The sequence below is a fragment of the Tamandua tetradactyla genome, chromosome 23 (assembly GCF_023851605.1).
Source record: "Tamandua tetradactyla isolate mTamTet1 chromosome 23, mTamTet1.pri, whole genome shotgun sequence".
Classification (NCBI taxonomy): domain Eukaryota; kingdom Metazoa; phylum Chordata; class Mammalia; order Pilosa; family Myrmecophagidae; genus Tamandua; species Tamandua tetradactyla.
The window spans coordinates 49,950,598-49,977,048 of record NC_135349.1 but is presented as its reverse complement, the minus strand read 5'-3'; the positions used below and the strand labels follow the sequence as shown (position 1 = coordinate 49,977,048).

Here is a 26,451-nt window from a genome sequence, read left to right as displayed (position 1 = left end):
ACCTCTCCTGGACAGGGGAATCTGCCAACCTGGAAGTATCTGGTCCTTCCCTTTCACAAGTGGGGATGGTTTTCCCAGCCCTGTTTTTCCCAGGGTCCTCTGCATCAAAATCTCGGAAGGGAGAAAGGTGTAACTAAAACAATAGAAAACCCCAAAGGGTATAGTCTTTCTCCAGGAAAAGTCACGGTCGCTTCACCTGTAAGACAGGCTGAGCGAAGCTTCTAAATCTTCTAAATCTAGAAAGACCCCTGGTGCGAGTGTTCCAGATCTGCCTCTGGAGGTCTGGGCTTTACTGAGACCTCCTGTTCCTGAGCTCCCTGTTCCTCACTTAAGTATAGAACAAGAGAAGAGTTATGCTAAAGCAGAGGTTTTCAGGCATAAACACACATGTTTATGTGTGTGCATGTACACACAAAACACCACTTTCGCACACAATTTCAGGTTTCAGAAATATCCATCGATACTAGAAAGGGGAGCCAAAGCCATGTCTTTAACCACCATTTCCTAAACTTCAGATATTAAGGTACTACTCTCATGCTTTTTTTTTTTTGCCACCAGTACTATGCTATATTTAATATCTTTATTTAAGTGGATTCATTTTTTGTATCTAACACAAATTGATTCATGAAAGGAGGCTTTCCATCTCTAAGAGGACATTCACCATTGCTAAGCATAAATAAATGGTATCTAGAAAACATGTACTGATTACACCCACTAGGATGGCTACAGTAAAAAAGACAGACGATAGCAAGTGTTCTCAAGGCTATGAGCCTGCACACGTTGCTGGTGGGAATGTCAAATTTTGTAGCTACCTTTGGTAAACAGTTTGGCCTTTCCTTGAAAAGCTAAGCATTTGCAATTCTACAACTAGGTATATATTGAAGAGAATTGAAAACCCATGTCCACACAAATACTGGTACATGCATGTTCAAGCTGCATTATTCACAGTAGGTAAAAAGTGGAAACAATCCAAGTGTCCATCGACAGATGAATGGATAAGCAAATCATGGTATGTCCATACGATGCAATGTTATTGAGCCATACAAAGAATGAAGTGCTGAGCCATGCTATAATATGGGTGAACCTTCACAACAGTATGCTTGGTAAAATAAACCAAAGGAAAGGCCAACTATTGTGAGAGTCCACGTACATGAAATGTCTAGAATATGAAAACCCATTGAGGCAGAAAGGGAAGGAGGGATTTGATGGCAATGGGGGAATGCAGAGTGACTTCTAATGGGTATGAGGTTTAGTTTTGGGGTGATGGAAATGTCCTGGAATAGTGGTAGTAGTTTCACAACTTAGTGAATATACTAAAAAAAAGTTGACTCGTATACTTTAAAAGGGTGAATTTTATGGTATGTGTAGAGAATTGCATCACAAAAAAAGCATAAACATATTGAAAAAAAAAGCAATCTTATCAAATGCTCCCTATTACTGTTTGTCTTAGTTTGCCAGGGCTGCTGGGACAAAGTAGCACAACCTGCTTGGCTAAAGACAAGAAGTTATTGCGGGGTCCTGCTCTCTCTCAGGTCTGCATCCTTCTAGGGGTGGTGGATGATAATCCACAACTCAGTCTCTGCTTCCATCATGTGCTCGCCTGTATCCTTCCTTCTCCTATCCCTACAGTGGTGTCTGAATTTTGGGACATATCGAGACTCCAGACTTTGGAATGAAGGTCCCCCATAATTCAGTTTGGCTTGAGCTGCCTTTTTGGGAGACATGGTTAAGCCATAATACTGGCATTTGCTGCATCTAGGGCCTTATTCTTCCTCAAAAAAAGGGGGGGCGGATATTGGAAAGTATTGGGGAGGTGGTGTTAGACACAGGACAGCACTAGCTGAGGCTTTCCCCCTCAGGCAAACAGAAAACAGAATGAAGCCTGAAAAGGGAGCAATTTTCTAAAACCTTCTGAAAGTATATCTTCTACCACAAGTGAAATGAATTGCTGAGGATTCTCGAATATTCTAAGTGTTATTACTTGTACCAATCTTTGGCACCGATGGCTGTCAGGAGAGAATGGGGATATTTTAGCTGGGAAAATTAAAACTCGAGAAATGCTTTTTGCAATATGGTAGCCACTAGACACATGTGGCTATTTAAATTGAAATGAATCACATTTAAATAAAATAAAAAATTCACTTCCTCAGCCACCCTGTCCACACTTCAAAAGATTAATAGCCACATGTACGTAGGGCTTGCTGCAGCGCACAGCACAAATATACAACGTTTATTTCATTGCAGAAAGTTCTCTTGGACAGTGCTGCTCTGAAAGATGGAATTAATTATTATCTTTATGCTGTTGTCTCTTTCTGTTCCCTTGCCCACTTTTAAGCAGATTTGAATGCTGAAATATGATTAATAATGATACCAATAATAGAATTAATAATTAATGCTTACACTGTGTCAGGCAATGCGCTAAGCATTTAAGATGTCTTATCACATGGAATCCTCACCAAAATTCGAATAGGTGGGTACTTTGTTATCCCAGCTGTATAGATGAGAAAAAGTGAGCATCAGAGAAGCCATGTGCCTTCCCCAGGTTATAAAGCCAGGGAAGAGAGAAGACTGGATTTGAATCTCAATGAATCAACTCAGTCTGCCACATCCTTTTCTTTTGGGTGTGTGGTTGGGGAACCGAACCCTGGTCTCCTGCGTAGAAGGCGAGCATTCTACCACTGAACCCCCCTGTGCACCCCCGTCTGCCACATATTTTCAATTTATAAGTCATAATGTCTGGTGCCATGTTATTGTGTCTCCCTGAGGCACAGTCCCATCCCCAATCCCATCCAGTAGTTCAGATTCCTCTGTTCCTTTTCATAATCTCTCAGCCATATTCCTTTTATTTTTATTATTATTATTTTGGCTCTGGGAACTGAACTCGGGTCTCTGGCATGGCAGGTGAGAATTCTGCAATTGAGCCACCATTGCATTGCCCTTTTTACTTTCAAAATTGTAATGACCGCGTTCTACCCAAAAGAGCCTCAAAAATAAATGAGAAAGCGGAGCAAAATATGAGAATCTGCTTACCATACCCTTCCTCCATTTCTACCTGGTACTCAGTGGTAACTCCTGCTCACAATTAGGAGTGCATCTTTTCAGACCTTTTCTATGTATTTACATGCACAGATGTTTGTATTTAGACACACTCTATATATTTTAAGTAAATGGGATCTCTTAATCTCTTTGCATACGTTGTTCCGTGACTTGCTGTTATTTACCTAAAAACACGTTTTGGCCGTCTTCCCACGTCGGTGTGCTTAGGGTAGAATCCTAGAACTGGATTTGCTGGTTTCAAAGGATGTGCATTTTATATTCTGCCCTCCAGAGAGTGGCTTTGCCAATTTCTGCTCCCAGAAAGCAGGCACGATAGACCCATTTTGTTGCATTCTTGCTAGAACTGGGCATCATCAACCTTCTACATTTTTGCCAATCTGTTAGGCGATAATTTCTTTTCCTTTCAACCTTCAGGGTCATTTACACCTCCCTCCACCTGCTCTGCTCAGGCTTTGAGCTGCTGACAGCCAAAGGCATTCTGTGGGAGCCAAAATGAGGTCAAGGCCAAAAAGCACATTTCCTTTCAGTGGGAGGGGGTGTTTACTTGGGGAAAAAATGGTACATGCAAAGTGCCTCATTTGTGTGAAAAGTGAGGAAGCAAGGTCCAAGCAGTTGTGTATCTCAAACCTCGTGCCCCCATGCATTGCTTTACACATTGTAATCAGCCATAAGTTCAATATGTTCATCCATTCATTTATTCATAGCCCTTGGGTATTGATTCAATGCCAGCAATTGTCCTAGGCACCAAGGATACAGCATTCAACCAGGAAGTCCAGACCCCTGCTCTTAAGGAGAAGGGACAGAGGCAGACAAACAGATATATCATTTGGATTGAGATAAGAAATAGGGAATGCCAGTGATAGGAGGACCCATCTTGGGGTGACAGTTGCTCAGGCGTCTCTGAGTTGTGACATTGAAGAAAAAGATCTGAGTCCAAGAAGAAGCATCCCAATGAGAGGGACCGGCCACTCCAGAGCATTGAAAGGAAGCCAATATGGTGATAAAGAGGGAGCGTGGTAAGGAGTGATGTCAGAGAGGTACGTCAGGAACAGGTGATGTAAGACCCTGCACAGCATTGTAATGAGCTGAGATTTTGATCTAAAGGTGAAGAGAGGCCACTGGAAAGTTTTAGGCAGGGTAACCACACAATCGGATTTATTCAAGTTCCACTTTAATGGCATGTAAAGTTCTGAGGCTTATGAATGCTTTGCTTTGTAAATAGCATGATCACCTTAAAGAGGAATCGAAGGTTCCCTGATGATTGGGCCATTCTCCCATGCATGCTGCAGTGCTCTCTTGGGGGATGGAGTAAAGGGTGCAGAGCCAGGTTTAGTTCATTTAGAATCATGCACAGAACTCTGCCTGCAGTATCTGGGCCACAGTGGACAATCAGGGCACAGAATAAACCTATAGCAAGGGGGTTGCAGAGCAGAGGGGAAGAGCTTTAGGGACTGGTCTTGTGGCCTTTAGTTTCTCTCCTCTACACCACATCTGAGGGCCTCTCCATGCACGATCATTTCACACCAGCAGAGAGCTTTTTGGCTCGGGAATATCGGGCCCTACATGGGGGCATCCTGCAACCGAGTAGCTGAGACTCTTCCAAAAGGTGCTGAGCTCAACACAGAGGTCAACATTAAGGACACAGGCATTTCAGATTCTACAGGTGCATGCACTGCGTTGAAATTCTCCACGTGGACTGGATAGGAGGAATGAAAGCATTCCTTTGGCTGCTATCAGCTCAGTGACTAAACAGATCCCTGGTTATTGTCATTCTATCTCCAGTTATTATTACTAATAATATGCATCCATTCATTTATTTCAATTAAAATTTACATCACATAAAATTAACCTTTTTAAGTGGACAATTCGGTAACGTTTGATACATTCACAGTATTGTGCAATCATCACCTCTGCCTAGTTCCAAACGTTTTCATCATCCCCAAAGAGATTCTTTAGCCTTTTCTCCCTTACTCAGCCTCTGAAAACTACTTGTCTGTCTCTGTGCCTATGGATTTTTTGTTGTTATTTCATATAAATGGAATCTATAATATGTGAACTTTTGGGTCTGGCTTCTTTCATTTAGCATAATGTTTTCAAAATGCATCCACATTGTAGCATATATCGGAACCGCATTCCTTTTTTTATGGCTGACTAAATATTCAATTGCATGGATAGACCTCGTTTTGTTTGCCATCCATCTGTTGATGGACTTGTTGGTTGTTCATACAGCTGTGAACGTTGATGTACAAACATGAGTATAGGTTTTTAGTTCTTTGGATATATATACTTAGGAGTAAAATTGCACTGATAGTATTTTAAATAGAAAATTTCAGATGAAAAATTTCCAATGAATCAGCAATATTGATTGAGCTGCTAGGGAGCAGCCTGGCGGTGGGATGAAGCTGTTACAGAGTGGAATCATCTTGGTTCTGTTCAGTGTCCTTGGACACGCCTTTTTGTCCTACAGATCTCCTTATTCTACTGTCTGAAGGAAGGAAGACCACTGACCTCCCTCTCCTTTCACACTCCCCTGCCTTGTTCTGCCCCATAGCTTTTGCCTGCTCCCTAAACCTGCATTTGCACACTCGACCCGTGTTGCTGGACACTAAGCTGATTCTGACACTTTTTAAGTGAGTCCCTTCCTGCTTATATATATAGCCTTGCAGATATTTTTCATCAATTGTAACAAAGGCACCACACTAATGCAAAATATTAATCTTAGGGAAACTGATATGTGTAAGGGGGATGTGCTCTTTCTGCGTGATTTCTCTGTAAAATTATAACTACTCTAATAAAAAAAGAAAAAAAGTTACACTTCACTTCTTCCCCTAGTCAGACTACCTTAGAAGAGAATAGGTAATTGAAGGTGCCTGCCATAGCAAAATGGTACTTTAAACACTGTTTGGAGAAGAATTTGGGTAGAGTCCACCAATACAACTTTTCCTCCAACCTGCTGTCCTTCTTTCATCTAAGCCATTTACTCCATTCCTGGAGAGATATTTTCTCAGCCTACTTTTTATTCACCTTTAATTTTTTCCCCCCTTGGACATCACGGGAGCTGGATTTGCTGTTGTAGCAAAACACATTTCATTTTTATTTTTACTGTCTCTCTCTTAATAGCAAGGCTTGCTTTCATCCGCTCAAGAATCCCATTATCTTGCATGTGGGCTAATAAATAGTGCAGTCTGAGACCTCAACTCAAGCCAGCCTGGTAGAAGTAGAACACTTAATAGGCTGATCTGCAATAGATAATTTACAAGACTTCCACTTCTTATTGATTAACTTTCATAACTCACTCCAGGAAATAAATTATGCATCCACTGTCATCCCATTGGATATGCACAAACTGTCCTGAGAGGGCTCATAAACCTTTGCAAGAATATGTAGCCCAGTCAACCTCCTCTACCAATGAACCATGGGGGTGCAGAGGGATGGTCATGAGCTTGGAAAGGGTAGGGGACAACAGCATCAGAGCAAATAATGGCCAAATCATTTCATAAGTAAGGACAAATAATTATCTTGCTCACACCTTGCTTTTTCCAATGAAGAGTAAGGACATCCCTCTACTTTTACTTATTTATTTTTAAATTAGTAGCACAGTAGCCAAGGGTGACAATTAGTAAGGGGCATCAATGTACCAAATCCTACAAAATCGCAAAGAAAAGGGAGGTCCTGGGTCCCTAACGTGATGTATCTAAGAGGGACCTGGGTATCTAAGGACAGGACAAAAGAGAATGATATTCTTGATTTCCTTCCATTTTTTCATTCCTGGTGCTTTGGATTTCAACTCAATAAAGCAAAAAAAAAAAATACAATTTTAATAATTAACTAGATTAATACTGTTTGGGGTGGGAAGTCTAATAAGGTTAGTTGAGCTCTTTGCTGTCTCCCTTCTCCTTCAACCCTGATTCACATGGGAATCACCAGCCACCAACACAGCCATCTAAGGAAGTCCAAGGGAATAGGTGCTAATTAAATCCACAGGCTCTGGGCACTGTCCCGAGTCACCCAGGTGCATGCTGGTGACCTGGGGGAGGTTCAGGTGGGTCTCAGAACCTCGGCCTCATAGGGTTCTCATGAAGAGTAGATGGATTGGCACATAGAAAATGTTGACACATAGCAAGTGACTGATAAAGGCCTGCTAACTGTGCGTGAGTGTGCATGTGTGTGTGCTACTAGGGAGAATAATTAACGTCCAGGGAATGTCTCACTGCTTGCTACTGCCCTCCATGGAACTGGAACCGTGGAGCTGCCCCCATAAGCAGCCATAGCTTGATAGCACATTGTCATGTGTTTTGAAACATCTGTACCTGTGGCCTGGTTGGGGCTCTTTTGTGAAACCACTGTTTGCTTCCTGTGTCCACGGTGCCCTGCTGTGTGGGGCAGGTCCCTCTAGGACTTTATGGTGAGTCCCTAATTCAGCTGCTTTAGATGATCCATTTTTTTTATGTGCCATCTAACATCGCCACCTTAAATTCCCTCCAAATGTGCTGGAAATATAATCTAACCAACAGATGGACAGAAGTTTCATTTTATCTATATATCTAATATGCTATATATTTTGAATGCTATGACGTTGTGTAATCCATGTAATAGACTTAGAAATTTTAGCCCACTTTATGGGTAAAGACTTCTGAGGTTGAAAGGGGTAGCTGGGAAGCCAGGGAATTGTTAGATGGAGGCCACAGTGCATCAGATGGTAACACAACCACTTGATAGAGGATCCTGAGAAGATCAGACAGTGGCTTTACTGACACCCCCACCCACCCACCCATATGGCTGAAATATATGAACTGGTTTACGTCCTGTGGTGAGGGAGGGTGGGGGAAATAGGGGAGATGCTTTGTAATTCATTAAAGTCTCACATCACCCATTCTAGCTGCACTCTTCCTGGTATGAGAAAACTCCAGAAGGTGAAATGTTGTCGGAGGAACGAGCATAGGCTCTCACAGGGATGTGGGTTGTTTTGAAGGACTTTTCACATAGGCCCCCGCCAGGCTGGGGGAGCTGGCCCTCCCCAGCTGCACTTGCCTCTCCATTGTTTGGAAAGCCCTTGTCCCCGGGAACCGCTGTAAATCTTCTCTGGATGAAGCTGTGGACACGCCGCCAGCTCCTGACACTTTGAGCTTCCTCTTTCCCTACCCCATGTTGGCTAAGTCCCTCCTTTTCACATTCTTTGTCTTCAGACAATGCCATTAATTAGGCACCCACATTCCAGGCTTGCCTCCCAGAGTTTTCACCCAGGTCACCTTGAAGTCTCTGAGTATATTTTTACAGTCCCTTAATTTATCCTCATTCACAGAGAGGCACATCCACTGGGTGGAAACTTGTCCTCTTTCCTTCCAAGGACCACGTCAGGCTTGGGCCTCCGTGCACCATGAATGGACAGAGGGAACCCAGGCCGCTGATTAAAGAATCTGGCTTCGTGGCTAGATGGATATTTTCAAACCCTCCACCTGCTAGGGGTTTCTGGACAATTGTTGAAGTAGTCCACACGCTTAGGGGTGGAAAGAGCCTGCATTCTTTCCCCTGGAATCTCTCTCTCTGCATGCCTTGACTCTTCACCTGCATGAGAACCTCAGAGTAAAGCCCGTTTGGTTGTGTGCGAGTTCTGGGCTCCAAAGACCCTTTTGTCATTGCACATTTTACAGCAGTTCCATCTCGCTGGGCCTGCTAGTAATAGTGCTGGAGCTTCCTGGCAGCACTTAGAGGAGGCCTAAATTGACTTAGAAAGCTTTGCATCAAGCAGATGTTTACTCTTGGGGAAGATTAAAACCATTTTGCATCAAAGAACTAGGCAGTGCCACTTCCAGAAGCACGAAAGAATTGTTTCTTTTGCTTGACTGAGACTCACCCAGTCCCCTGCTTGCCTCTCTTTTATTCCTTGAAATGGAATAAATCCAGATTAGAGCAGGTGAGTCAGAGGGAGGCAGGTGGCAAAGGTGTGAATATTTCCTGCTCAGCTGCTCATGGTCCTGCTTCTGCTTGGAAGATAATTAAAGCAACCAAAACACATGGAAGTCAACTTCACAGCAAATGGAAGTGGAAGTCAGAGGGGTGAGGGTACACAGATTTAACCAGGTCCCTGGCCTTGCCTGAGGAACTGTGAGAACACTAAGTGGCCCAAGACATGCTAATGAAAACAGTAGAAATCTGGTTTGGAAGGCAAATCTTGTGTGTGTGTGTGTGTGTGTGTGTGTGTGTGTGTGCGTGTGTGTGTTAATTATTCACACCCAAGTGTCCTAGCTTAACAGTGAACCAGAAAATAGTGTGGTGGATTTTTTTTACATATATAAGTATAAAAAGAGCCCAGGTAGGGGAGTCAGACTTAGCTGGGTTTAAATCCCGATTCAGCTGGGACTGGCTGTGTGACCTTGGACAAGTCAATCACCCTCTCTGAAACCCAGTTACCAGATCTGGTTACTCAGAACCACTGCGGAATGTTTCATGAGGCCTAAACAGAATGCGTGTAATTCACGTAGCCTGAGGCATGGCACACAGTCCAGACTTGGTTGGATTTTTCGAGGCGGTATTTACTGCTGCTGCACTTGTTCTTGTTGATGTTGTTGTTATTATTACTATTATTAGACTTTGGCAGGGACCGAGCCACAGGGCAGATTACAGTAAGCCTCCACCCTAACGCTGTCTGCTCGGACAACTGTGTGACTCAGGGGAGTCCTTCAGATGGACAGTTCAAGCTGTTGAGAAACCCAGGCTCCCATCTCTAGCGATCTGTGCGTGACTTATAATTTGGAAGACTCAGCGACTTCATCCGTAAAAGGGGGTAAAACAAATCCAATTGTGCACGGTAATTGTGAGCAGGCGATGAGACGACAGGCAGAGAGCTCGCAGCTCAGCGTCGGGCTCAGGCTAAACCCTTAAGAAGAGGTTACCCCTGGAGCTAGGGAACAAATAAAGCCGGGGCTCTTTCCGGCCCCTCAGCCGGGCAAGGCGCCTGGCATAAGTGGGTCGGCATGTCTTTTAAGGCGTGCTCCGAGCAGCTGGAGAAAGGTCACCAGGAGTTCAGAGAAAGCTCTCAACATACTGGGACCTTAAGCCATCAGATCCCTTTCGCTGGCACCATTTAAGTTGTTTTGTTGGAGGACAAGACCTCTTTGCTTAAGGCTAAGTATATTTTATGGAGCATTTAACCGGTCTTCCCCTAGAAGTTTGAGTAGCCTTTGCTTTGCTTCCAGGGGCCTGAATAAGTGTCCCCGAAGCTCCGCTGTCCTTCTTACTGTTGATTATCTGGGGGGAGGGGGAGGGACAGGGCCTGTTATGGATGGGGCCTGTTAGCGCCGGTCAGCGTCTGGGTTTCATTGTTGACACTTTGGCCGACAGGTCCTGGGGCGGAGTGGGAGGAGGCGTGTGGCCTTCCTGGTGTCTCGTGGGGACCAAAAGAGGACATCTGAGGATGAATACACAGAGCAAGTTCGTATGTGTAGGTCGTGATAGGAACACGGGACTGCTCTGGGACTCGCGTGGCCCATTGTGTAAAGCCCACGTCTTTTCAAAACATTTTAAAGATGAAGAAGCTGTCTCACGCCGCCCATTGGTAACTGTGGGGCTCGGGAGTCTGCTCCACATGGTTTGCATTTGAGGCGCTGCTGTTGTCCATTATTACATCAGGGTCCCAGGTGGAGCCAAGCTTCTGCCTCCCTCCTCTTCCCAGCACTTGGCTTCCAGGGAAGAAGGGAGCCCCTTTGAGGTTGACATCTATTTAGCTTGTAATTACTGTGGGGACGGTGGAATTAAATGTAGGTTATTGAATTTGACCTTTTTAATAGAAAAAACGGTGATAACATCCCTGGTGCTAATTCAAAGATTTGAGATGCTGGCGTTTTGAACATTTAACATTTCACCCAGCTAGGGTTGCATCAGGTGGGGTTCCTTGGTTTCAAGCCCTAGGAATCTACTCTGTCTTAAGCAAGAGGGAGCTGCTCATAGTGTTCACAGAACTGGCAGGGAGGCTAGGAAAGGGCTGGGAGTCCGGGAAGTTACCAGAAGAGTTCCTCAACCACCTGGAGCTGGTTATAGAAAGAGTGCCTTCTCCAGCCAGACCTTCTACCATTCCAGCATGCTGGTTAAAATCCCAAGTCTTGGGAGAGGCAATACTTGCTAGTCTTGTGCCTGCCCTGAGAGAATGTGTTGGAAGAAGTCTGAAGAAATCTCATGGTTCTCTTTGTGAGAGCACCATACTTGTTTTTGTGTATACAACTGAGGAAGAGGCAGTTCCTGTGAGAACAATCTCAAGGCTCTGTAGGGGGATGCAATGGATACTGGATGTGTTCATTGGATGCCGAGAATTCTTAACGATTCATGTATTGGAACAGACCAGGAAGGATCAGAATGCCCACTGTGAGACATGTCTACATATGTCTCTGTATGTATTTATCTGTATCTTTCTCCTTCTATTATCTGTCATGTATCATCTATTTATATATCATCTATCTCTCTATCACCTGTAGCTATCAATCATCTGTGAACTAATTTGTTGTATATCATCTATTTTATGTATCATCTCTCTATCATCTGTCAATCATCTACCTACCTACCTATTTATCTATATGTCTCGATGCTCTCCATGCAGAGCCCCATGATGCGCTGTGTTACCAGACCAGTGTCCTGAGTATGAGAAATTTTCTTTCTCTTTGTAACAATAACCATCTTTGTGAGATATAAATATCACCAGAAACCAGAGAAACAGATGCAACACTCCAAAGCATAATAAATGTATGAAGGACCTTGTCAAAATTTTATAGTAAGGGGGACTTTCCAGTACATACAAGCCTTTGAGCCTAAATCAGGACTCACCTTTTGCACAGTCTCCATCCATGTTCCAACCATGAGTTGCCACAGCCAAACAGGGCCAGAGACGCCGTTGGCTCTTCATGTTGAGTTGTTGCATTAACATTCTTTTAGTGCAGTGCTGTTCTAAAAGAAGCAGGTTTACTACTCCAGGGGACAACTGGCAATGTTTGGAGGCCTTTTTTGTCTGTCACAAAATTGGGTATTACTGGCTGCAGATGGTTACTGAGCCTCTCGGTTTTGACATTATAGAAAAGTTGAGTCTTATTCCCATTTTCACAGCAGAAACTCCCAGGAAAGATTTTCATAGGCCTGGCCTGGCTGCAGTGTTCCCTGCGGAATCGATGGCTGTGGCCTGGCTGCAGGGCTGGTTGTGAGCTGCACTCAGGCCTCTGACTGCTCTTAAGGGTGCTGAGGCCTTTCCCAGAGAAAGGGGGATTATTTTGAGCCAGGCTGCCACCCTTGTCACTGTCTGCTTCAATTGTGCCTCCCCTTATTGCCAGGACATTTGTAAATCCGGTGTTGTTTCCAGCAGAGCTGTGTTGGAGCTTAGAGGTTGCCGGATCGTTGAGCGCCTTGGCTGAAAATCACAAAGGCATGGGCACCTAGAGAGGAAATGAAGGCTATGCATGTTTCCAGGGAAGCTGGGGCCTGACATCTATTGTGAGATTGCTGAACTGAGCTGGGCCTCAAAAAATCACCTGGCCCAGCTTTCTGCCTCCAGACTTGTGAGCTGATAAACCCGCAGGGACCAACAAGCTGTTGCAAGCTCAAACTTAAATGGCTTGTCTCCCCTTCTTGGCCCAACCTTAGAGATTCCCTTATTCTGCCTGTGTCCTATCGAATGTGTTTGTTGCAGCAGGCTTAAAACTCTGGTCCATTTCTATGATGATATTAATAGTTTTTTTTTCCACCCTTTCCACTTAGATGTGCTAAGTCCTATTAAAATGGTGCCAGAGACCCAATTATGGCAGCTACAAAGGCATTCAAGAGTAAGCACAGAAAAACACATAAAGGGATTAAAGATCAAAAACGGGATTCTAGTGAAAGTACATTAGGAGACATCAGGCAGGGAAACATGAAAGAATTAGACTATGAAGAACAAAACCATGTCGCGCTTTCTGGATGTCCTTACTTCTCAGCCCCCCAAAATCATTTAATGTTGAGCATGTTCATGCTTTTAAAAATGAAATGAAATGATCGATGGTACTTTTGTCAGGTGGACATGTTTTTAAAGTCTGGTGTGAAATGAATTGCAGATGGGCTTTCTGGCTTGGTCTTTTTATCCCCCCTTCCTCCTTGGTCTTAGACAATATGGTGTCGGTGAATCATGAAATTGCTGCTGGTGAGCACATTTACTGCGCTGATAGAAATTCTCCCTGGCTGGGTGGTGTTGGCAGCTATTCCCTGGGGAATGGCTGAGGACCCATCCTTGTTTCAGTGTTTGCAGAAATGAGGCGATACGAGGCAGACATTTGGGATTTGCTCTGAAATAGGGAGTCAGAGTTCTGTATTTTAATCATCACCACATCAACCCCAGCAGACCAGAACAGAACCAGCCATTAATCAGTCACGTTGGCAAGTATTTCTCTGGTCTCTCTCCCTTCAACGGATTCTTTTACAAATCCTTCTTCAAATCTTTCATTTGCCCTCAAGTCCTTCCAATGAAAATGTGTATTTGAGCTCATTTGAAAGAGAAGAGGGGCTGGGTGTGTGCCTCTGTTACTGTGAAGTATCCTTTCCAGGTGTGTGCAGGGGAGTGTAGGGTGAAGATGGGAACCTATTCAGCCAGCAGTGGGCTCTGACGCCAACTCAGATGCCTGCATAATTCTACAGAAGCGCATCAGCAGGGGAGTGGGAACTGTAGAAAACGAGAGGACAAATGTCCCACCACGTGTTCCATCGACAGGGAGGAGCTTCTACTTGAGGTCATTTTCTCCCCCATTCAATAGTGCAGGGTCTGTGCTATCAGACTTTCTGATTTTTCAAAAGAAACTGAAGAAATCCAGAGTTTGTATAAATATTTATCACATATATAATTATTATTTCAGAGCCCGAGGGACACTGCATTGTAATTTCTACTGTAAAGAGAGAAGTTCCACAGCATTTCCCCAACTGGTGTTTGATACTCTATCAGTTGATTTTTTTTTTCCATTTATCTTGAGAAGATTCATTTTGGAGAGCTTAACCATTTTCAGGAGACCAGCACCATCGGTCAAGAGTCATTATATACTTAAAAGGTTTCATGAAAGGGCGGGCCACGGTGGCTCGGCAGAGTTCTCGCCTGCCATGCCGGAGACACAGGTTCAACTCCCGTTGCCAGCCCATGTAAAAAAAAAAAGGTTCCCTGAAGCTATCAGAACACCATTAGTAGTTTCAATTTTCTGTAAAAATAAGAGTTGAGGGAATTTTTTGGTGAAAGAAGGCTGGATAGTAATCTTCAGATTGAACCAACAACAAATGACATGCCAGTGATCCAGGAATTTTCATCCATTCTTTATGGAATGAGAGGGGGAGAAGGGGATAGAGCTTTCTTCTTTCTGATGCCAAGAGCCTGGAGCTGAGGAGGAAGTTCCAGGAGACATTTCTAGCTGGGCCATTCCTCAACACATTTAATAGAACTTCTCTCCTTGTTCTTGTCTTTGAGATGTCTTTCCACACTGATGGCAGGACATGCAAACAGTAAGTGATGTGATAGCATGGGGGGGGAAGAAGAGCTGTGCTAGCCAATACCGTTGTCACTCGCCATGTGTGGCTATTTAAATTTAAACTAAGTGAAATTAAATAAATAAATAAAAAGTCCCCAGCCCCCTATCAAAATCGCCACAGTTCGCGTGCTCAGTAGCCTCCTGTGGCTAGTGGCTGCCATACCGGAAAGCACAGATAACGAGCACTGCCGTCTTCACAGGGGTTGTGTTGGAAACCACTGATTCCAGCATGAAGTGGGATGATTATTTTAAGGAATCAAGAAGGGTCTCATCCCAGAGCAGTAAGGAAAACAGTGAGGGCCAGACAGCCCTGGGTTCAATCCTGGATGCCAACTTGACATCAGGCAGGCTGTTTAACTTCATTGAGTCATGCTTTGTTCCCTGCACACAGAAATTGATTTAATACCTTCTTCATCAGGATTCAAACAGAGGAGGCTGTGAACCGTGGAGTCAGTTCTAGGTTCAAATCCCACTTCTGCCTCTAATTTACTTTGTGGCTTTGTCAAGCCGCTTCAGACTGAGCTTTCTCCCCTTTGCAAAGTGGAGAGAGTAATTACATCACAATAATTGGTGGTGGGGGTGGGGGGTGGGGTAAATAGGAGGAGTCTGCACATACCAGATGCCAGTAAGGCATGCAGAGCCCGTGACCCTTAGTGCTCGTCTGATAGGTAATCCAGAAATGCAAATGCAACATGAAGAGCCAATGGAGTCTTTGCTACTCTGTCCCCTCAAGTCCAGCCAACTTGGCTGGTGGCCCTTCTACACCAATTACTAGTGGTGCGGCCGTGGACAGCTTCTTTTAATCTCTCTGAGATTCGGGTTAGAGTGAGGATCAAATGTGGGAAGAACTTTGGGAGCTGCACACACACAGTACACGCTCAAGAACTGATGTTCATCGTGATGAAGAAAAGGGCATGGTGGTGGTGGAAGGCATGAGGAAAGTGAAAGCAGAAGAAACAAAGAGGGAGGAAGGAGGTTTTCCCAAGTCAGGCATGAGCTGGGGTGCCCTGTTCATCCGAACCTATCTTCTTAATAGAGCAGATTGTCTACCACATCACCCCAGCCACTCCAGCCCCCTCTGTACAGAACCAAACACACCCCAAATTAACAGAAACCACGATGTTTCCCGCAGCAGTGAGAGCCTGCCCAGGCCTTCTAGAAGATGCTCCAAGGTCCCTCCTAGCGTGGCCTCGTCCAGCTCAACTGCAAAGAGGGGTCTGAGCGCCAAGCTTAGGCGGACAGATGGTGTCCCACCGCCTCTCCCCACAGCGCGTTCCTCTCTCCCCTCACTATTAATTCATCTGTTTGGATGGATACATTCATGCATGGAACCAAGATGAATAATAATGAGGTTTTTAATAACTCCCTGCATTTGCATTCCTAGTTACTCTTTACATGGTTCTAGCTGATTAAAATGAATCATTTACATAATTAACATATGGTTATAGTGTTGGCTTTAATATGCTGATTATCTCAATACTTTTGTCTGGAGTCAATTGGATTCAAACTGTAACAATTGTTTGAAGTGAGACTGGTTTATTCCTGGGAGGATGGGGAGGGGTGAGCGTACTTGCCATGATGCCTGATTAGCAATAGCAGAACTCTCCAAGAAGTTTGTTTTGCTTCTGTTTTGTAATGTGATTGGAAAATACATAAATAATAATCATTGCAGGTCTCAATTACTCTGTGACAGGTGTTTTCGCTTCCAGTATCTCCAATTCTTGCAGGCACCCTGCAAAGTAGGAAGAAGTGTCCCCACTTTGCTTGGAGGCACAAGGCTGAAGGTGTCCATGCCGTGAACCAGCCTCGGTCTTTCTCCTTCCAAAAGCCATGCTCTTTAAAAGTTGCCCCAGGTCACCATTTCTCAACCTCCGCCCTATTGACGTTTGGGACAGGTAATGCTTTGTTGTATCCTCAGCAGCATCCCAGCCCCTCTCTCACACACACACGCACGCACGCACACACACACACACACACGTGCACACACACACACACACACACACACCCTCTAGATGCCGGTAGCACTCCCGTCCTCCATATCAACAAAGAAAATGTCTCCAGACTTTGTCAAATGTTTCCTAGAGGGCAAAATAGTCCTGACTTGAGGAAGCCCAGCTCTAAGTTACTTGCTCTCTCTATATAAAGACAAGATACTCACACACGTGCTGACCAGCTGCTCTACTGCTGACGAGCAACTACCTGCATCTAATGACCATAACTGAACTGCAGTTGTACTTGGACTTGGAAATTGTATTCTACTTGACTCTGTCTACCTGCTGATTCTCCCAATCATATGTGCCAGAAATCACTGTACTTTTTAATCAAAGGTATCTTTGTTTCTATCAACTCTAAGTCCCCCCTCCCACTCTCTCCAAGGTCTCTGAAGGCTAAAGGACAGACTTGATATTTTCTGATGTGCCGCTTTGCCAAGTTCATAGCCTGCATTTTAGGGTACCATTTTCTCATTAGCATACCTTGGGCATGGCTGCCATCATCTGTGATCCGATTATCTTTGCTAGTCCACGTTGACTTTGAAAGGGACTTGTGAAAGAGTGGCCAGTTGTCTTGTTCAGGCACCCGAGGTTCTGGAATGGGGCTGCATTCTGTACACGCGTGCATGTTTGAAATACCTTTTGGCTAATTGCGTGACTATGGTTCCCAATCAGTCTGTGGTAGGCATAGTTAATTGCCAAGAAGACTGAGATTTATGCACAGAATGCTTGCGGTCAAAACAAAATGGAGGGCAATAGTGGGGGAACTAATGCACGTGACCCCAGAAGGGAACCCCCAAAAAGGGAATGTCCGCATCAGCGGGACAGGTGTTTTATTGGGACAGATATCTCTGCATTTTTTGACTCCCTCTCCTCCAAAACCGTTTAGTTTGATGCAGCTTTTAAGAAGCCAAAGCCAGCCTTGTTCTTCTCCCTCTGTCCTTTCACCCAGAAAGCACTCCATCTCTGGAAAGTTCATTTTCTATTTCTTGAACATAACCTTTCCATGTTACACGTTTTCCATGAAGAATGAAGACGCAAACCCATGGGCTATAATCCCACAGATCAGTCCGGTAAACATTTTTGTTTAAATTAAATTGATACTAGCCCATGATTAATAATTTAAATGGCACCGGAACCAGCAAGGTAAAAGGAAAAATGAACTCGTTCCAAAATCACAGTTCTAATTAAGATAATCACTTTCAGTGGTTTCCTATACCCTATGGTGAAAAGGGAGAGACCCCACAGATATGCATGAGCATTTTCTTTTCACTAAAAGTATCAGACAACATGCCTTGTTTTATTTTATCTAATAAAGTACCATGGAGAGCTTTCCATATTAATCCACATAGGTCTCCATAAGCTTTGTTTGTCCTCTATGTGGATAATGATGTAATTTATTAATCAGTACCCTTAATAGACTTTTTGATTGTTTTTTCTATTATAAACAATATTACTATAAACATGCACTGTCTTTTATCTGTATAGAAGTAGATATGTAGATAAAACATAGATACATGGACCTCAGTTAATTTTTAGAGGTATGTTAATTTTCAAGCAGTGTGATGTCTGGGTCAAAGAGTTGCTGTCCCATAACCAACTCTTAGATGTGCTTCAAAAATTTTTTAAAGATGTAATTCAAAAATGGCCTCCTATTATATATACAAATGCTGCTCCGTTTGCATCACTTTCTCGCCATTGCTACAGACATCTGATCTTAAAATATTTGAAAAGAATGAAATTTTGCATTTATTGATCATCCATTATTCACAGATTTATGTGTCCTTGCATAGACCTCTGTGGGCCCCCAAACAGGAGTTCCATTTCAATGCAGCTGTTGAATAAAAGCTTTGGGTCCTGGAGTTCGTGTGGAATGAGTAATCCCAGCACACTATAGATCTCAAAACGGAATTTTCCAGCTACTAGCAGACTCAAAACGAGGCATCGTACATTCTCTTTACGAGAATCTGATGGCTATTGAGTATGTGTTAGACATCTGATAGATACCTTGATGATTCTAGTTTGCTTGATTTTCTCCTTAAATCTCTTTTTATCTTTTGCTATCTAAGTTGGAGCATAAGTTCGTTGAGGGAAAGGACCATACATCGAAAGAGATCCCATATCTTGTGCCAACTCTGATTGATTGATTAGGAACACCTGCTTGGGACTTTGAGTATGGACCATATCTGACTCAGGAAGGAGGAATTTCACAATCAATTAGCAATGGGCACTAGATGGTAGAAGGGCAGCTTACAGACCGGGTACTCTTTTCTGGCCGTCTGTAATAAATTAAGATTATTTATTATGCTTATTTTGGCTTTATAGGACACTTTATATGAACATATAAATGCAACCGTACAGGAAAAGGGGAAGGAAGGAAAGAAATGGGGAGGGATGGAAGAAAGAAGAAAGAGGGAAGGATGGAAGAAGGGAAAGAAGAAGGAGGAGAGGAGAGAAAGAGAAGATTCACTCAGAAATATTTAAGAGGATCCTGCTTCTTCTAGCTTCTTTTTTATTTAAGCTTTTCTAGATTTTTGAAATTTACTACTCAGAACACTTGCTACATATGGCATTTTTAAAAAAGCTTTAAAACATGTTATGATAAAGTAAATACAGTCTTAAGGCAACACTGCAAAGAAGAACATAGAGTCAAAATGACACTGAGTTGGGAGTTGGAAGGCTGTTTTGCATGGCTCTCCATTTTCTTGATTTTGTAGGCCCATTGAATGATGTGTATTCTCAACCAGCAGAATGGATGGTGTTAATCTCCAGTCCTTTGGTAATAAATGCCAGACTGTGAACAGGGGATGGCCAAAAGAGTGCCTGAGCAAACCTTAATCTTTAATACGGTGCACAGCTAGTCTATAACTGTCAGAGAATGACGGAGGAGCCAGGCCTTCTTCTTCCCTGCTCAGAATAAGAAATGGCGTCTGCATCAGCTGCAAGAGCCCAGCGCGGCGTTGAGGTCCAGGGGACGCCACAAGGACCCTCACTTCGGGTCCTTGACATGTTCCCAGGGTAGCTTAGTTCAAGGAAATGGGCCTATTGAAAAGAGGCTGAGCTTCATGTGAGACTGAGTCTGGGCACATTCCAATTCTACTCAACTTTTGGCTTAATAACTTAGGGCTCCCAGTAGCAGCAGCCCTTTGCAATGAAACCGCGTCGCTTTCGAAGCTTAGCAGATGGGAATGGTCATAAATGATATTTTAGTCACAGATATGAACCATAAAACTTGAAAGATAAAGTATCTTTCTGAGACACACATGGAGAGGCAGATACTGAGATAGGCACGAACTTGAGCTTTTATGCAACTGTGATGGAGTGGAAGGTAGGGCCACGGGTTGGAATTCTGCTGAGAGCAGTGAGGATGCAGATGATAAGGTGCAGTGGCAGAAGCTGGAACATGGGTTTGGGGAAATAGACAGAGCTGGGTTTCCGTGTGGACTTAGATAGTCACCATCCTATGAAAGCAATTTTTTGTTTTATGTTTTTTTTACTCTGAGCATCAGTGTTTTCACAGTACAAGGGGAATGAGGGCATGTCCTTCATAAGGCAGTTCTAAGAATTAATTTGGCATAGTGCTTGGCACATATAGATAGGCATCAAATAAATATTCTTTTCTGCCTCCATAGAACATTCCACTCAAATGCAAGTGTTGCTTATTCCTAGTTTTGCTGGATTATTCTGTTGAGTTGAATAATTCATTAGAATTTGGGTTCCAGGGTATGGCTCAACTGTATCCATTAGACTTCTACCCTTAAGCCAATATGTATATTAATGTTTTCACTTTTTTTTTTTACTCAGGAAATATACCAGGCTTTTAGCTTCTGTAACCAGGCCTCCACATTGTTGCTGTAACATTAACCTGACAGTAATGTTAGTTTGCATGGGACATGGGACGAAGGGATGATTGTCATCTACGGATTAAACAACTGAAATAAAAACTACAAGAGTCTTCCAGAAATGCCCTACAATGCCCTTATGTCTCCAATATATCCTTGGTCATGCTCTTTTGCTTCCAGTAATTTTTAGTGGCTTTGCTTGCACAACATCAAAGTATATCGATGGCATGTACAATTATTGCCATGAAGTTTTGTCTGTCTGAATCCAACAACTAGGTACTTTGAAGAACCCAAATAAAATTGCATTCTTTTCGTTCTGTTCACAATATATTTCTTCCCTAACCTGCTAAGAATTCCATTTGAAGTTCTTAGTCATCGTTCACAAATCTAATGTAGGGTAACTTAAATTACCAGGTGGAACACCTGTGTTAATAGAGGGAGGTGGACAGAGACGCTCCAGTTTGTCTTCCAGCTGGATTGACAGAGTGCAGGTGCACACGTGTGTGTCCTCCTGGAGGGCCAAGGAGGAGAAACCCATTCTGTACAAGTACCTCCTGTGTATCAGGCATTCTTCTGTGTATCGGTACCTTCTGTGTGTCAGACAAACATTTTGCATGTATCATCCTATTTAATCTTTGTAATAATCTTGGGAGATTAATATCATTATCCCTACCTTACAATAAAGAAACTGAAGCTCAGAGAAGTCAAATAGCTTCTATGGTCAAATTGCTTACTAATCAAATGATAGGATAAATATACAAAGGCAGCACTGCCTCATTCCAAGACTTGAAGTCTTTCCATTCTCCTACCTTATCAGATGTGGGTACTATGGGTGTATTTTATTTTTAGTTCTGATAATTAAAGTAATGCCCGATTAGCATAAATTTAAGTGGACTATCCAGGAACTCCATTTTGCTGTTAAGAATACAAAGAAGAACTATCGCTTGACCTGGCAATTCCACTTCTTGGAATATACCCAAAGAAAGTGAAAACCAGGTCGCAGACAGGTATTTGCACACGAATATTCATAGCAGCATTATTCAAGATAGCCAAAAGTTGGAAACAAGCCAAATGCTCATTAAGAATGAACGGATAGTCAAAATGTGGCACGTATGCACCACTGGAATATTATTTGTCCTTAAGAAAGTATGAAGCTCTGAGAGTTGCCGAACATGGAAGAACCTTGAAGACATTATGCTCAGTGATATAAGCAAGACACACAAACACACTTATTGCATGACATCACTTAGAAGTTGCTGTATTTTTATTATTATTTAGCATCGTTTTGGACAGATATTCTCTGTTAGAGGTTATTTTGCAAAGAGGAGATGTTGTGCATATGTGTTAGCTAAAAAAGCAGAGGAAAGGATGAGGATTCTGCAGAAGGAGCTCATAACAGGCAATGCACCCATCCTGCAAGCCAGGGAATGGGGTTCTGCACCATAGAATGGATGTGGGGTTCAGTTTTAGTTTCCATTGTTGTAAAAAAGTGTAAATTGCAAAACAAATAGGGTTTTAAAGGCACTTTTTAAGAACAATGTGATAGAATGCAGGTATTCATTAAGCAAATGACCATGGTTCTCTTGGGGTGCATGTGTGCGTTTTTTTCCCCCTCTCAAGTAACTTGCAGTGTACCCAAAGTTATTAAGAAGTCCATCTGTGTTGACGTGATACAATGAAAGCTGTTTCAAGCTTAATTGTGATAACTGGGGCATCATATTGGCATGCACTGCTTTTTAATGTCATTATATTTGCAACCCTGCTTTATTAAAATTCCTAGAACGTAGTCGCTGTGAAATCATTTTATTTCAAATCATTAATACGTGACTCAACCCAGCTTCTCCTTCGAAATGATCCAGGGCTGTCATCCCCATTTCACAGATGCGGAAGAGCGATAAGGATAGGTTAAGTGATTTTTGCCTGAGGTCAAACATGCAGGAGAAGATTAGGAATTAGCGAGTACGCACTGCTGTGCTGTGTCTGTGATAAGTCCCGAAATTCAAATTTTCCAATTTCTGAGTTTTTTGGGTTAGACCTCTAGCTAACTACCGGGGGAATCATGTTATGTAATTAATTACAACTATAATTATCTTGGTTTCTGGGTCATTTAAAGATCATCAGTGCCTTTTGTTTTCACGGTGCGTGCAGCAAAGGGATTTTTTTTTCCTTAAGCCACAAGTATAATTAATCCAGTTTTTAGAGTCTTAAATAACAGGGAAGTTAAAACAGCAATGCAGAGACTTAGTTCATCTTGTCCACTGTGCTTTGGTGTAGGGAGTGAGTAGGGCTCAGAACCACTGCAACTAACTGGAATTCCAAGGCTCCTTCTTGGAATCTAAAACTTCCCTACTAGAGTTTGAGCTGCCTGAGAGGGATCAGACACAAGGGAAGCATTCAAACACATATATGAATGACTGGCACGACCCCTGAAATAGACATTAATATTATTCCTTTATGTTCCTAGGCATCCTGTAATTGCTTAGAAAACAGTGACTTCTATAGCTTTCTACATACATGACTGAAGATAGGAGATGTTGAACGTAAAAGAATTTTCAAATTCCATTTTCATGATATGTCGTATGACAGTAATCTGCTATTCAGGGGATTATCTTTTTATACCAGTTTCAATGATAAAAAAAAATTCTTGACTTTGTTCTTTTCCATTCATGGAGAATTCCTGCGCCTGAAGTGCTCTTGTGTGTATCAGTTGCCTCCAGGGGTTCCTGGGGTAAATGCTATTGGGACACAGGAGAGACCTGACTGTGACACGGTGGAATGCATTTCTGCTCTGAACCAATCCCCAGGCAAGTATTTCCAGGAAGTCTGTTTACATTCACTGCTTGTCGCTACAGGTCACACGCAGGACAATGCTCTGAAGCATCATTTCATCATTAAGATATATTGAATGTGGCAGCTTTGCTTGCAAATCAATCATTTGGAGAAAACTGCTCTAATACCAGCCTGAGGATATGAACCCCTTTACTCTGGAATCCATGTTTGCAGAGTGGGAGAAATGTTCAGAATGAGCTTTGCCATTCTTCTCTGTCAGGAGAACTGCGTAGCACTTAAATGCATGAAAGGCCATTCATTCATTCATTCATTTATTCATTCCACACACATTTATTGAGAGCCTCTGTATGATCCAGGTACCATTTCAGGCACCTGGAACCCACTGATGAACCAGAAATCCAGATCCCTGCTGTCATGGAACTTATCTTGTTGGGGAGATAAAGGTGATAAACGAGAATGGAGCAAAGAATGACAAGTGCAATACTGAGAAATGCAAATGCAGCCAGGTATTGAAATAGTAACTTGGGGACTGATACTGCATTCGATTGGAGGTTCAGGGAAGGTTTTAGAAGGTAGCACTTCAGCTGAGATATGGGTGACAAGACGGAGCCCACCAGGTGAATGCGTGCGGGATAGAGCATCCAGGTAGAAGAAACACAACGTGTAGTGTCCCTAAAGTTGGAAAAACCACGATGTGTCTGAAGAAAAGAGGTTCAGGTGACTAGAACATTCAAGTTGAGAGAGAAGTGGTAGCAAAGAAAGCTTGAGGGATGGAGAAGCCAGATTAAAAAGGTCTCTGTAGGGCGAGGTGTAAGGAGTCTGAGCTCTATGCTAAGTGAATGGGAAAGCCATTAGATCATGTCATGGGTTTTGATGAAACTCTACCCCCTGGAAGGGATGAAAGAAGCAATGACCAGGTCTCCATCTTTCAGTTTCAAAGGGGGTAGGGAAGGGGAGTGTGTGTTTTCCAATCAGACCTTGAAAAGCCAAGATCACTGGAGAGTCTAGACAAGGAAAATGTATAGCAGTGACAGCTGAATCCAAAATCCTTCTACAACTGCCATCCTCCAAATTTTCTGAATTGGCTGCAACTGATGTAACATTTTTCCATTCCTTTCTTGGGTGACTTTCCTACCAGGTGGGGAATTTGTACCAAGCCAGTGGCAGCTCCAGCCTGGGGATGCACTAATTTGGGACAGCATGGAGGTAGAAGCGTGAGGCTGATTGTCTGCCTTCCAGCTTATGTGTAATGTTCAGGAAAAGTTCAGATTTGATCACTAGTACTGCAGTCTTGCATTTCTCCAGCACTTCTCTTTGCCTCTATGAATACCCCTGTGATTCACCATATCTTGCCACTCCCTGTGATTTCTTTTCTCTATGGCTGATGGGTTCAGGATGGGTGAACTGCTAATGCAACCTCATTCCTGGTCATTTCTCTTGCAACACATGAAAGAATGTTCAAAAGAAGTGGGATGGTGTGTTGTCAGGTACCAGTAGCAATGGGCTTCTCTGGGTTAGTGTTGTCCTGAGAGGCCAAGAAAAAAATCCCGTCACCGACATTTGGAATTTGTTGGATCATGAGCTAGGTGTTTACTCACTAGGCCCAGTTGCTTCATCTATAAACTGGAAATATTAGCCGTATTTACAGCATAAACTGGAGCCCTGCCTACGCGTCTGACATATCCTCAGCACCCATTAGTGGTCACCATGGTTGTTGATTTTGTTATGAACAGTGGTAGCAGCTATAGTGCCCCTCCTTGGGGTCATGCAGAGTGTTGGGAAGAGAGAAAGAACTGTGACCAAAAAGATTTAACTGTCTCATTTCACAGTAAATGGTTGATGTCTTGCCCCTTTCTACTCAAAATGTATCTTATTTTTGAGGCAGTTTTAAAATAACAAAAGTGATAGTAATTCTAGCAACAACAACAAAAAAAAATCAGAATACCCAAAGTGAGAAGGATAAAGAAGTAGGGCACTTGTAAACACTGGAATACTATAAAGCAGTGAAAATGAATAGATCAGAGATATATCAAAGAAAGAATAATGGCTTTCCCCAGCATAACGTTGGGTGAATAAAGGAAGGGGGAAACAATAGTTTATTTACAATTTTAGAGCATGCAACATAGAATCCTCCGTTGTTTGGGATGTGTACATACGTGAAAATATAAATGAAAAGCAAAAACTCGATATCCCAAATAGCAGCTGTTTGTAGCGGTCAGGGGAGGGTTCTCCTAGTGGAAGACTGCACGCAGGGGATGCAGCTGCGCTGGAACTGTTTTATGGCTTACTCTGGGTGGTGGTTGCATGGATGTCTTTTGGTTGATCTTCATACCTTTTCATATGTCTGAACTATTTCATGGTATGTTTTTTAAGTAACACATAATCCCTAGTTAAAGAAAAAAAGACATACTTGCCAACAGAATTGTACAAAGTAAAAACAAAAGATCTCTCTCTTTCCCTCCCTCATTCTCTCCCTCCATCATTTAAGAATTGTTAATGCTTGTCTTTCCAGGTATTTTCTGTACACATTCAAAATACATATTGTTATAATACACATGCTTGCTTAATATAATAATCTGTGGTATTCTGTCAACACTTAAAACCAAAGTGTAAAACCTTTTCATTTCAGTGCATATAAATTACCTACCTTGATCTTAGTAACACCTGCCTAAGAATAGTAATTCTATGTAGTGTAATTTATTTAACCAGTTCCCCTATTGATAGACTTGGATATTAAAGAAGGGGGAGAAAAGAACACTCTTTACAAACCCTGAGCTGCTTTCATGTCAGGTATGGAGGCATCAGCTTACGCCTTTGGACAACCAAATGTTTCATCTTCACCACACCAGGACAAATACTACAATGATTCTTTGATTTTTAATTTTAATGTGAGTGTCCACTTGCCACACAGCCACAGCTAAAAATGCATTCTCTGGAGAAAAAAACAATGCTTTTTTTTTTTTTTTTAAATGATTGAAACTTAAAATCCCAACAAGAAATTCAAATTTAATGGAAGCATGGGGTCCCTTCCTCTTGCCAGCCTCCTCCTCCAATATATTACTGATTTTCAGGGATCACAGACTTTATAAATGCCATTGCTAAAATGGGAAAAGAAAAACAGAAAGAAAGAACCATATTTTGAATATAGTATTCTGAGTTTGCACACTTTCCAATGATGACAAACAGCTAGGTATACTTGATGGTCTTTCTTAATTGAAATACTTTTTCATTATTCTCCACATTTGACTATTTAAA

The 26,451-nt window shown here is 42.7% G+C and overlaps 1 protein-coding gene and 1 long non-coding RNA gene across 8 annotated transcripts in view; one reads left to right on the top strand and one right to left on the bottom strand.

Moving 5' to 3' along the window:
• The window catches only part of LOC143667548 (uncharacterized), a 31,389-nt gene extending 16,308 nt beyond the window's left edge, over positions 1-15,081 (bottom strand). For both annotated transcript variants that reach the window (XR_013168093.1, XR_013168092.1), the window contains exons 1-2: positions 14,980-15,081; positions 11,872-14,525 (exon numbers count right to left, since the gene is read on the bottom strand). This is a non-coding gene — a long non-coding RNA (uncharacterized LOC143667548). The remainder of the gene's footprint in view (positions 1-11,871; positions 14,526-14,979) is intronic.
• RBFOX1 (RNA binding fox-1 homolog 1) overlaps positions 1-26,451 on the top strand; it is a 2,222,576-nt gene that overhangs the window by 1,909,431 nt on the left and 286,694 nt on the right. The window lies entirely within an intron of this gene.